Source organism: Lygodium microphyllum, chromosome 15, assembly GCF_053477565.2.
Source record: "Lygodium microphyllum isolate KBCC chromosome 15, Lygodium_microphyllum_v1.1.10, whole genome shotgun sequence".
Lineage (NCBI taxonomy): Eukaryota > Viridiplantae > Streptophyta > Polypodiopsida > Schizaeales > Lygodiaceae > Lygodium > Lygodium microphyllum.
Window position 1 is genome coordinate 105,553,172 of NC_141149.1, and position 13,259 is coordinate 105,566,430.

The 13,259-nt window shown below is 51.9% G+C and overlaps 1 protein-coding gene across 1 annotated transcript in view; it reads left to right on the forward strand.

The window, feature by feature from the left end:
• The window catches only part of MSH5 (MUTS-homolog 5), a 271,881-nt gene that overhangs the window by 197,376 nt on the left and 61,246 nt on the right, over window positions 1–13,259 (forward strand). The window lies entirely within an intron of this gene.

Sequence of the window (13,259 nt, forward strand, 5' to 3'; positions counted from 1 at the left end):
AATTGGGGCTGCTTGTCTGCATCACGAAAAACAGGTCTTGGCCGCCCCAAGTGCGCATGAAATGACAACGAAGCCCCAGTTGGCGATATACCCCCAACTCGCCCTGCACCACCTGATCCCCACAGCCACGGAGGGAGTGGATGATGGAGGTCCAAAGCTCTACTCAGGTCGCCTATACTGAAAGTCTCTCTCCGCCGAAAGCCTCCTGACACCGCGCCTTCTAGATATGCCATCCAGTAATACTCCCTATGATCTCCCATTCTCCGAACGGTCTACTGTGGGCTCCAAAACCTGGCGGATGGGTAGAGCCTCCAAACGGACCCTGCCTCAATAATGAATATCGTGTCCTACATCCCAGCCTCATACAAAAGGTGACCGCCCTAGCTGACTGCCTGCCAACAGGAAGCTCCCCATGAGATACATCCCAGGCTAGGTGCTATACGGCGAAGGATGCGGCATGCTCCTCTCCACACAAGCTGTGCCTCCTCACATGACCAGAGGCAGTGCTTTGGGGTTTCCAGAGGCTGTTGTGTAGCACTTACAACCTCCCTCCTGCATCTGGGCAAGCCAGCTTCCCACCGCCAAGCCTCCATGTGCCACTAGCCATAAGAAATACGACACCCTCCTCGGCCTCCAGCTATCCCATAGGCGGCGCCAGAAGGTCCGTCGGAAAGGCTTTGTGTTGCTATGTTCCGCCTAGTGCCTACTTCGTAATGGCGCCCACTCCATATCCTCCTGCATCAGCACATGTCTACCAATTTTGGCAGTGTACTCTAGGAACTTGGGTGGCTTCTTGGCAACCGTAGTGGCCGGCCATAGCCACTCTCCTTGATCCTACTCCAACTCATCAAGTGGTCTGCCCTCCCAGATCCAAAGGCGCCACTCCCTGAGCTCTTTCCAGAAAACATAGGGGTCCAATCGTCAGTCCTTCCCCTGAAGGCCCACCACCCAAATTCTCCTCCACGAGAGGCCGGCTATCCCCTCATCCTACTGCCCTCTGTCAAGGGCCAGACACCCCCCCTCCTAAATGGCGAAGAAAGTCCCCTATGGGGAGCCGCCCACTCTACCTGCCACTTGTAGGGGGAAGCCCACTCTACCTACCACCTATAGGAGGAAACCTCCCTGGGCTCTATTGGCTCTCGTATTGGGGGAGCAAGCCACTCCAGAGGTATGGCTGCGTCTATCTCCCTTCTCCTCAACTCCACTCCTCTCTGGCAGCCTGATACTCACTGCAACACCTCCTTGTCCGCCATCCTGTATACCTCCCGTCATGTCCTGATGGTACGAGCCGAGCCGACCTCCCAACTAGCCCACTGGATGTGGGGGCGCTCGCCGATCTATGCCCCTTCCCAATCTTTGACCTGGGGGTTCCAGATCATTGGCCGACGGTCTATCTCCTCCTGGCAGCCTGGGGGGCTCTGGATTAGGGCCTTACGGAGGCCCTACCACACGCGGAGTAAGCTGCATAGGAAAGGTGATCTAGGGGTGATTTAAAGGTTCCTCGTAGTTCTCCAGAAGAGATAGAACAGTTGATGCCAAGATCTTCTCCTGATTGGACAGATTTTATATAGATGACTCAGCATGTGACAAGGAGGGTCTAGTTGGTATTGTTCTAGGAACCACTTTATTAGATCATGTACCGGTACAATTGGTTCTTATGGAGGGAGCCACAGGAACAATTATTAGCATTAGAATTCCTCTACACTTATATTATGAAAAGGAATTGAAGGAGGATATTACCAGGATTTGGAGGGCCAAGTCATTTTTAGCAGGCATGGCAGCTAGAGACTTGGATGAGAGTTGGTAGGAGGTGAGCTTCTTTCTTAAAGAGAAGGCTAGGAGCAAGAGGGAATGTCTCTTAGAGAAAGAGAGGGCTGCTGGTCTCATTGGCAGCACTTCAAAAGGAGGAGGAAAGACAACTAGGATGTTGGTGGGTGGCAGAGAGGATGAAATGCAGCCAGAGCAGAAATAGATGTTATGGAGGAGGCTAGATGAAAGTATTAGTACCATGCGAGGGCCTCTTTATGGACACATGCAAGATATAGGGTAAACAAAGAATTCATTCGCACCACAGATCCTAAACACTCTAGACAGGGTGCTAGGTGACCTAGAAGAGTAGGTGGATCCCTTTTCCAAGGACCACAAGAGGTTGGTTAGGTGGCCATGGATTATTAAACTGCTTTGTCGGGTGCAACGATGAGGCCTTTAGGATTGGAGACAGATAGAGAGATTGTGTGGTAGACTATCAACAAAGTGGTCACAGAGAGCATGAGGATACATTTGATGGTCCCATTCTCAGATGAGGAGATTGCCAAGCCTCTTGCTAGCACTACCATCAGGGAAGTGCCCATGGGATGATGGATTGGACATGGATTTCTTTGTCAGTTTTTGGGATGTGATCATCATAGGACTTTTAGTAGCATTTTGGGAGATCATTGCATTAGGAGATATGCTGGAAAGGATGTTAGAGGGATTGATTCACCTCATCCCAAAGGGCAATGGAGATAGACTGGAGATCACCCAGCAGAGACCAATCACTTTGCTTGGAGCAATGTATAAACTCCTAGCCAAAATGACCAGCCTTAGACTATCTCTCTTGATGCCAGACCTCATTCACCCTACCCAGATTGGTTTTGTTCAGAGTGCAACATCCTTGACAATATTTTCACCTATTGGTTTTGTTCAGAGTGCAACATCCTTGACAATATTTTCACCTTCTAGGAATCCACAGCTCAATCACAATCCACACGACAAAATCTCATTGTTTTGCTTCTTGATTTCGAGAAGGCCGATAATAGAGTTGATTGGGAGTTTCTAGAGGGCACCATGTTGAGGATGGGTTTCCCAAAGCAATGGATTATAGGTATATTGGCTCTATATTCATCGGCTCATAGCTAGGTCCTCATTGAAAGTTGCAACATAGGAAGATGTGCAAGAAGATTTAAAGATAAGAAAATGAACGGCTCCCTGCCCATCGCGTCACGACTGCTGCCCCCACCCCCGCCTGTACCCTCGTGCCAATCTCTGCCTAGTGCCCGCCCCGCGGCTCCTGCCCATAGCTCGCCTATACCCTTGTGCCAACCTCCACTTGGCACCTGCCCTGCCTGCTCCTGCCCATAGCCTGCCGCCTGCGCCCGCCCTGCCTGCTCTTGCCGCCTCGCCTGCTTCTGTGCCCACGCCGCTCCCGCTCCGCCGCCTCCTGTCCTGCTCGCTCCCGCTCCGCCTGCTCCTGCTCTTGGCCGCCCGCCTTGCCTCGCCTGCTCCTGCCCACCCCGCCTACTCCCGCCCCGCCTGATCTTCCCCACCCCACCTGCTCCTGCCCAGCCCCCTTGCACTGCCAACCCCCCGCGCCGCCCCTGCCTTACCCAATCGTTTCGTCCCCCGTGCTACCCATCCTACCATACCCACCCCCCTGCTACCGTCTTATCCACCCCCCCCTCCCGCCCACCCTGCTGTCCCCGCCATATCCACCCCCCGCCGTGCTGTACCCCCCCACCCCCGGTGCGTTGCCTCCGTCCGCAGTGTCCAATGCCCCCCTGCCAAAAACAGCAGCCCCCCCCCCCCCCCCCGGGGCATTGTTCCCCCCACCCTCCTGTTGTTCCCTCTATCTGTAGCAACTTTCCCCCCTCGGGTAGCACCGCGGCGTGATTGGTAGTTTTCTCAGAAGGGACGCGCAATGGAAACCTCTGATCAGACATCGGCGCACTCAACGAGTGCCCCCCAGTCAAACACCTTGCATGTTGTCCTCTCTGAGGAGCACCTCTTAGCCGTCCGAGCTAAGGAGCTGGGGCTAAAGAAAACAACAATTTATGGTCAGGTAGTAGGACATTCCCCAGCCAGGGCCGAGCTTCGGGAGTGGCTTCACTCCACGCGATTGTGAAGATGGTCCTAATGAGTCAAGGGATTTTCATGGTCAGGCTCAACTCAACAGATGCAACTCGCGAGTTGCTTGCTAGTTCACCATATGCGTCCACGAAGGGGGTCATATACATGGTCCCTTGGTACAATGGCTTTACCGTGGAGACATTTGCACTCCACAACAGTCTTCTTCGGCACCTGCTCACCCTTCTTTTCCCTGGCCTGGCGGTAGAGTATCGCCAGTTGGTGGAAGACTTTGGACGGCTCTTCGGCACTATCCTTCCCGCATCCTTTGCAGATGCAATGACTATTGCAAAAGTCCCAAAGGTACAAGTGGCAGTGAAAGAGGTCAAGAATATCCCACAGTTCCTAGAGATTGAGGCGGGCGGGCACTCTTTTAGGTAGTAGGCCATTGTGACGGGGCAGCCAGGGTAGTGCTTGCGCTGCCACGACTTTGGGCATCAGGCAGCAGGTTGCACGCGTTTCGGAGCCAAGATGGCTCTGCCGACAAGCCTGCAAGTGGACGGTGACCGCTTCACATGGGTCCAGAGACGACAGAGAGGGAGATGGTAGGGGGGGCGCAGCCAGCGTCTTAGACCCATCCTCGGCAATAGGGAGCAAGTGGGCGAGCAACGCCCCCTCGACAGAGCACTCCACAGCCCCCCCTGCCCGCCCCACCCGGCAAGACCACAGCCCCCCACATCCACCACCCGCGCCACATACTACCTCTCTTGAGTCCCCACAACCCCCACACCCACCTCCCACCACATCCCATGCGCCCCCTCCCCCCACTGACCCTGGTCCACAGCCCTCCATTTCCAAGGCCACCAAAACCCCCCCCCTAAACACCCGCCATGTACCTCTGTCCATCCCACCATCCCTCGATCATCCTCCCCCCCACCACCCCCCGTACCGAGCACTCCCCTTGATCCGCACTTGGTTCAGGTGATCCCCCCCAGACCCTCCCTCCCTCCTCCCACAAGAGGTGATGAGCCACACATGCCTACATCCTCCTCGCACTAGTAGTCCTCCCCCTCCCATACAGCCACTAGCTCATCCACCCTTGCCGCTCGTCACACTTTCCCGAGACAGGCACACCTATTGCCACAGGAGTTCTTCCGCAGTGGCCCATGGTCCTACTTGAGAGTTGCGGAGCGGAAGAGTTCCCACTACCTCTAGAGGTGGGGATGTTCGTGGTTCATAAGTCAAGAAGGGGCAAGGTCCATCTACTAGCACCACCAGATGGACGAAACTATGCCTTTTTTCTTCAGTCCTCTCACTCAGGGAAGTGGACCACAACACAGATATAGAAAGAGTTGAAGAGTCAGGTGGCGGACCACACCTCCTAGTGGATGGGAGAAGAAGGACTAGCATTGTTTGCACAGTAGTGGCCTGGTTGCATGATGGATATTAATTGGTGGGCCGGTGCCGAGGTCCCTCACCTGAGCATTATCTTTCGATCCCCTTCACAGTGGAGAGCTCCAAGGGATGTGATCGAGTGGCCCTTCACACAGGCGGCCCATTTCTACCAGTGCACAGAGTCCCGACTCTCAGCATGGCTGATAGATGCATTGATAGTACCACCCAGAACATCTATCACCACTAGGGTCCGCCGACCGAGGGTCACCATGGGGTATTCGAGTTCGCCGTCCAGACCGGCGGCAAAGTGTACTTGAATGCCTCATAGCTTCTCTTCATCAGTAGCCTCCACACCGAACAGATGCCTGTTCGGTCAGTCATAGGTTTCCCCATGAGCTTACACCTTGCATCCTGGAATGTGAATAGCCTCCACTACAGTGGGGCACGTGGTTCCAAGAAATTGATTGTTCGGCAGGAGCTGCAGCCTGCTCTTGCTAGACGGATTGACATCTTACTTCTACAGGAGCATAAGCTCACCCCCACCTAGTTCCAGCAAGTAGGGAAGGTACTCCTAGGCAACTCGCACACCTACTGGGAGCACGCCATAGGTGCCCACGGTAGGAGTGGAGGCGTATGCACCTCTATTGGTCGGAGTCTTACCGCTTGTGTACGAGACCACCGGATGATAGTGGCAAGGAGGGTACTATGGATCAAATTGGATATTGGGGACTCCTGCCTTGGAGTCCTTAATATCTATGCCCCTATAGAGGTTAGGGCACGCAGCAGGTTCTGGGTGGAGATCGCGGAAGGACTCCCAGAGGTGGACTCCTGGATTGTTGGAGGAGACTTCAACAACCTGGAGGCTTTGGAGGACCAGCAGGGCAGAGGGAGAAACTACCACGGCATGGCCGGGGAGGAGCAGGAGGCATGGGAGGTATTTCTACTGGCAGTAGGAGCACGCGATGCCTGCAGAGACCCTGCCTTCCACGGAGGGAGAGGTCACTGGACTTCTCTTGGGGATATAGGTGGATAGGTGGAGTCCTGCTAGAGCGGTTGGACAGGTTTTATGTGGGAGAGTGGGGAGGCTCTCGGGGGAGAGTGGGGAGGCTCTCGGGGAGGCTAGATTGGGCAATTGGCGGGCACCACGTTGTCTCGGGGACGCGAGATTGGGCAGTTGGCGGGCACCACGTTGTCCGATCATTGCCCGGTTCTCTTGACACTAGATCCCCTAGCATCTGCCCTAGATACACGATCTTATCGGATCGCTGACTCGATCTATAGGAGGGAGGAGGTGACAAGACAGATAGAGCAGATTTGGACTAGAGAGTGGAGCACAAGGGACTAGATCGCAGAGGAGATTGTAGAGGTCCTAGCTGAGTCGAGCAGAATCTACCAAGAGGCAGCCATACAGGCCAAGCAGCAAAGTTGGGAGGAGGAGAGAGCACTCCAACACGACCTTGCAGGGACGGAGAGATTATTACAGGAGGCACGAGGGGATCCCACTCTCCACGCATAAGAGGTGCGCGCGCGAGCAGCCATTGTTGGCCTAGAGGACAGGCACTCAGAGTTCTCTTTCCGCATCTCAGCAACTTTCTGGGTGCGAAAGGGGGACACAATGTGCAGAGAGTTTTTCGAGGTGCACTAGCCTCGCACCTCAGTAGAGCAGATACGCAGCCTTCGAGATCAGTATGGGAGGACCCGTTCTAGCCTAGACGAGGTGATGGAGATTGCCACTGACTACTATTGTCGCCTCTTCCAGCAGGAGACAGCCTCAGCTAGAGAACAACGATGTAGACAGAAGGTCTAGGATAACATCCCATCCCTCGTCACAAAGGAGATGGGACGCTCCCTCCTAGCCTTTTTAGTCTTCTCCCCAAAGGGGGAAACCGGTTGGAGCTTTCCCTAGTGGAGACCGATCACCTTATTGTCTTGGCCTATAAGGCGCTGGCAAAGATGATTGGCAGGCAACTACGCCCCGTGCTTCCAGACATCATACATGACACACAGGCAGGCTTTGTCCACGATAAGAGCATCCTAGACAATGTATTCACCTTCTTTGAGGCGACAGAGTCGGCCCAGCACAGTGGGCAGAGATTGGCCGTACTACTCTTGGATTTTGAGAAAGCCTATGACAGGGTGGACTAGGATTTCCTAGAGGGCACCATGGTGAGGTTGGGTTTCCCCCAGGCTTGGATTTGCAGGCTCTCCGCACTTTACAGATCGGCCATTAGTAGGGTTCTCATAGGAGGTAGGCGAGGGGAGGAGTTTTGGCTGGAGAGATCGGTCCGGCAGGGTTGCCCCCTGGCCTCGTACCTGTTCCTTCTCTTTGCAGAAGCGATGTCTCACTTCCTCAGTTCATGTGTAAGTAGATTACGTGGCCTCGGACTTCCAGTAACAAAGGAGACCAAGTTGTTAGACTCAGAGTATGCAGATGATATAGCGCTCTACATAGAGGACGACGAGTTGATGCTAGAGAGAGTGAGGCTGGCTCTCAAGGTGTTTTGTTCTGCAGCAGGAGAAAAAATCAACTGGCGAAAGTTGACTGGTTTCCTCACAGACCCGGAATCTAGCACGGATTGGGGCGTCCACCTGGGATTTAGATGGGTGAGCAGAGGACAGACCGTCCAGTACCTAAGGTTTCAGGTGGGACTCGACATCACTACCGCCCAGCAGTTTCTTCCAATCCTCGATTCTATTTGAAGAAAGGTGACCTAGTGGAGCACAGCTCGCCTCTCACTAGCCAGCCGAGCCTTGGTGGTTAACCAGGTCCTCCTAGTGACAGCTTGGTACATCGCCTCGTGTTTGTGCTTCTCCTCTTCCTGCGTAATGCAGCTTCGCTGCCTAGTGCGGAATTTCCTTTGGTCCGGGTCAGGCGGCTCCAGGGATTCCAGGGCCAAGGTGGCATGGGTGACCATCATACGACATTGGTGAGAGGGAGGGCTTGGGATCATAGACCCAGAGTATCAGAGTATGGCCCTCTTGGGCAAGCTAGTTGTCCGTGACCTCACACCGGGACGGCAGACGTGGAAGGTCCTATTGCAAGAGGGCCTTCAGGTTTGTAGACCGAGGCTTGGTGGTGAGTGGACACATCCCTGAGATGTTTCTTCACGTCAGCCCAGATCACCCTTTCTATGCAGCTTGCTCCGTGTGTGACTGGGCCTTCATAAGGCCCTAATCCAGAGCCCCCCAAGTTGTCAAGAGGAGATAGACCATCAGCCGGTGATTTGGAACCCCCACGTCAGGGACCCGGAAGGGGCACAGATTGGCGAGCGCCCCCACATCTAGTGGGCTGGTTGGAAGGCTGGCCCGGCTCGTACCATCAGGACATGCCGGGAGGTGTACAGGATGGCAGACAAGGAGGTGCAGCAGCAAGTATTAGGCTGCCAGCGAGGAGTGGAGCTCAGGAGAAGGGAGATAGATGCAGCAATACCTCAGCAATGTCTTGCTCCCCCAATATGAGAGCTGATAGAGCCCGGGGACATATGGGCCGTTAGGTTTTCACCAACAAGGATCCCCCTACACGTGGCTGGAAGAGTGGGTTGCGCTCCACCTGGGACCTTTTTCACAGTGCAAGAGGGGGGGCGTCTGGATCTTGACAAAGGGCAGCAGGATGAGGGGATAGCTGTCCTTTCATGGAAGAGGATCCAGGTGATTGGCCTTCAGGGGAAGACATGGCGGCTGGACCCTTTGGTGTTTTGGCAGGAGCTTAGGGAGTGGTGTCTCTGGATCTGGGAAGGACGGCCACTTGATGAGCTAGAGTGGGATCCGGGAGAGTGGCTTTGGCCGGCCGCTATGGTCGCCAAGAAGCCACCGAGGTTCCTAGAGTACACCGCCAGGATTGGCAGACACGTACTGATGCAGGAGGATATGGATTGGGCACCGTCACGTAGCAGGCACTCGGCAGAGCACAGCATCACGAAGCCGTTCCGACGGACCTTCTAAGGCCGCCTATGGGACTACTAGAGGCCGAGGAGGGTATCATATTTTTTATGGCTGGTGGCACTTGGAGGCTTGGCGGTGGGAAGCTGGCTTGCCTAGATGCAGAAGGAGGGAGTTTGTAAGCGCTGCACACAGCAGTCTATGGAAACCCCAAAGCACTGCCTTTGGTCATGTGAGGCGACACAGCTCGTATGGAGAGGAGTATGCCGCATCCTTCGCCGCATAGCACCCAGCCTTGGATGTATCTCTTGGGGAGCTTTCTGCTGGCAGGCGGTTAGCCAGGGTCGTCACCTTCTATATGAGGCTGGGATGCAAGATACGATATTCATTATCGAGGCAGGGTCATGCACAATGGTGGGTTTAGAGGCTCTACCCACCCTCCAGGTACTAGAGCCCATAGCAGACCGCTCTGAGATATGGGAAATCATAGGGAGTCTTACTGGTTGGCATATATGGAAGGCGCGGTGTCAGGTGGCTTTCGGCGGAGAGAGACTTTCAATACAGGCGACCTCAGCAGAGGTCTGGACCTCCATCATCCACTCCCTTCGAGGCCGGTGGGATCAGGTGCAGGGCGAGTCCAGGGCCCGTCAAGAGCTCCGATGTCATTTCATGCGCACTTGGGGTGGCTAGGACGTGTTCTTGGTGATGCAAGCAGGCAGACCCAGATGGCAATACACCCCCCCTCCATGGCTTCTTGCCCCCATCCCCCCAAACCACCTTGAGAGGCTTGTATATATGATGTATCAGTGACTTTTCATCAGCTCCAGCTTGTGTGTTGAGCATGAGTACTCCGTTGTAATCAGTTTTTTGAGTAATATAATCAACCACATTTTATTTGAAAAAAAAGATCCTGATTGGTGGGACCAAAGGTGCCAAATTCAGTATTCAAAGGTGAGTGAGACAAGGATGCCCCCTTGCACCTCTCCTGTTCTTATTTGTTGTAGAGGCTATCAGCTTCTTCCTAAGGGATAGGAATACATGTATTCGAGGCATGATATTTCCCATTCCATAGTTTGAGGAGTTGTTGGACGTAGAGTCTGTAGATGACACATCTGTTTACTTGGATGGAGATGAGGAGAATTTTAGGGCGTTTGTAGCTGCAATGGAAGTCTTCTATAGAGCCTCAGGAGCTCTTATCAATTGGCAAAAAACCTATGGATTCTGTGTTTGCGATACTCGGCAGGTAGATTGGAAACCACATGAGAGTTTAACTTGGGTCCCCTGTGGCACTTTTGTGAGATACCTGGGCTGCCATGCAGGCATTGATATTTGGTCAGAGCAGCAATTGGCACCCTTATTATTTAGCATAAGACAAAAGCTACTACACTGGAGCACATCGGGACTATCACTAGCAAGTAGGGTGATAGTTGCAAATCAAGTTCTGTTAGCCACCATGTGGTAGATAACTTCTTGTTGGGCCTTCTCTAGGTCATGCTTTGGCCAAGTGAAGTGGCTCATTAGGAGTCATTTGGTTAGGTGGAGATGGTAGTCCTATGAAGGCTAAGGTAGCATGGGACATTATCATCCAGCCTAGATCTGGGAGTGGTTTGGGGATTATTGACTCAGATAGTCTGAGTAGAGCACTGATGGTAAAGCTCATTGTGAGGGGCCTTATTCCTGGTGAGGATCCATGGAAGAAGCTACTGTCATGGAGATCAAAGATCATTGTTCCTACTCATGGAGATTTGTGGCAGCCTAGCACACACAGGCTATTTCAGCATATCCAAGCTACATGGCTTGGGAATAGTTTTAAGGTCAGATTTGCTGCATCTATTACAAGGGCATGGAGATCAGTATCTAGAGGACTTCATCAAATTGACTTAGTGAGTGTTGAAGAGAAGTTGAGACAGCCACTTCTTATTAATCAGCTGCTCAAGATAGAGTGAGGCCACACCATTGGAGAGAGGATCCTCCTATCTTTGGGGAGGTTCTTTGCATGGGTAGCTTCTACTGTGGGGGAGTGGTTTTCCTTTCTGGAGCTGCTGACCCATATACAAAGACACAAACTTCGAGGTATCAAGGGGGACCAGAGTCATAATGGAGAGCATCGGGAAGGTGGTACCTGTGGACAGATCAGACATGGCTAGGGCTCTTTACCAAAGGAGAGATCCTTCTTGCAGTGATAGCCACCTGTGGAGAGAGTGTGTTTACTTTTTCAATAGAGATGGATGGCAGACTTAGGTAAGAGGATCTAGATCAGTTAGAGTTCACAGGATGCTCTCGACAAAGGATTAGAGTTGTGGCTCATTGTCATAGGACTTGGTACTTAGACCCAAACCCTTAAGATGGATGGAGACATTGGGCATATAGGAGGCTGCTATGGAGGCTTCAGTGGGATCTTGGGGAGTGGGTATGGAGAGATCCATTTGTAGAGATACCTCAGGATGTCCCCTTATTTGGCTATACCACTAGGTTGGGGAGGAGAATACAGATAAGCAGGACCAGAGTACTAGCTGCAGCTAAGCACTGGACTGGTTTATCATAACCTTTTGTAGCAGACTTCTGGAGGAGATTGGAGGACAGCTTTAGACCAAGAAAGATTTCACTCTTTCTTTTTCTAGCACACAGGGGTCCAAGATCTGGACAAAGACTCTGCATACTCTTCATGGGAGATGGGAGAGAATACATGGCAGCTCGGAGACTATGAGGAAAAGGAGAGATGCTTTTCTTAGGACATGGGATTCTGGCCACCTTTTTCCTCTTCCAGACTGACATAGTTTCGCATTATAGGCCTCCCGACTGACTCAAGCTTTGTAATAGACTTCCCCTTGTTATATAATTCTTGATACGGAAGTCCCTTACAGGGATGCTTTGCTATTGGTTTTTGCCTTGGGACATTTTTGTTCTAAGGTGCGTTAATAGAATTTTCACTTTTGGTTTTTGTTATTGGTTTTTGCCTTGGGACATTTTGTTCTAAGGTGTGTTAATAGAATTTTCACTTTTATCTGAAGAAAGAAAAAGGTCCGCTATTATGCATCAGAGTCATTCATCTCCTGCTCAGCCTCCTATGCAGCAGCCACATTCCATGTCTGCTGGCTATCAAGCACCTGTGATGGAATCAGCTGCTGTGAGAGCTTAGCTTGGTGATCTGCTGGTGTCTAGACTGCCTCTTAGTCATTGGGCTGCACCACTTGTCTGAGGGGCTTCTATAATTGGGGCTGTGGAACCTTTAACTCTGACATGGCCAGGGGAGTGCCTGCAAAGACCCTTAGGAGACTGAGGTGGTGCCATGTGGGCCACTGTTCTAAGGTCTCTGACGACTCCATCATCCCTCAAACTATCTCTGCTTCTTTGGACCTCTCTATCCATGTGTTTGACCATGCACAATGATAGTGAGGGTGAACTAGAGTGGCGCCGAGTTGTCCTGGCAGTCCAGATGTTATGAACCTGCAAGAGATGACCTTGCATGAACTTAGAATAATCATCATACATGACACTCCATTTATGGCATGTCCTTTGGGTTAGTGCAGAGGTAAGGTTATACTCATATTAGGATTATGATGTCATAGAACATTAGAAACAATATTCCCTTAAATTTCATTGTGAAACCAAGTGGTTGCAACATATTCCAAGAAGGTGGTACTGCAAGTTGACCCATCCATGTGCCTCATGACAACCGAAATCTCTCACCTAGAAACATTTAGTATGGCTACCACTAAATCCCATAGTCACAAGTGAATCTAGATACTTTTCCCTCCCAAGAACATGGGCTTTCTCTAGCATCTAAGTCTCCCACTACAAAAAGAAACATATCCCATCCCTCTTGTTTATTCTCTATAATACTTGGGAACTCAGCTTGTGTGTCATTGATCCTCCAGGGCCTTTGTGGTTCTTTTTTCCAATGAAGATAGAATTCTCATTTAAAAATCCTTAGTAAAACTATTAGCTTTTTAACGGATTTCCAAATATAACATATTTATAAAACGAAAAGGAATGTCTACTACAAGGCCTAAGATAATAACCAATCATGAAGTCTATAAGGTTTCCAGGTTATCAAAATCACCTCTAAAAATTTAGAGTCTTCCTCAGGCAGTCCAAACCTCTATTGATGTACCAATGTTAAGGAACTCTTGATCCTAAAGTCCTTGACTTGCTACAATAGT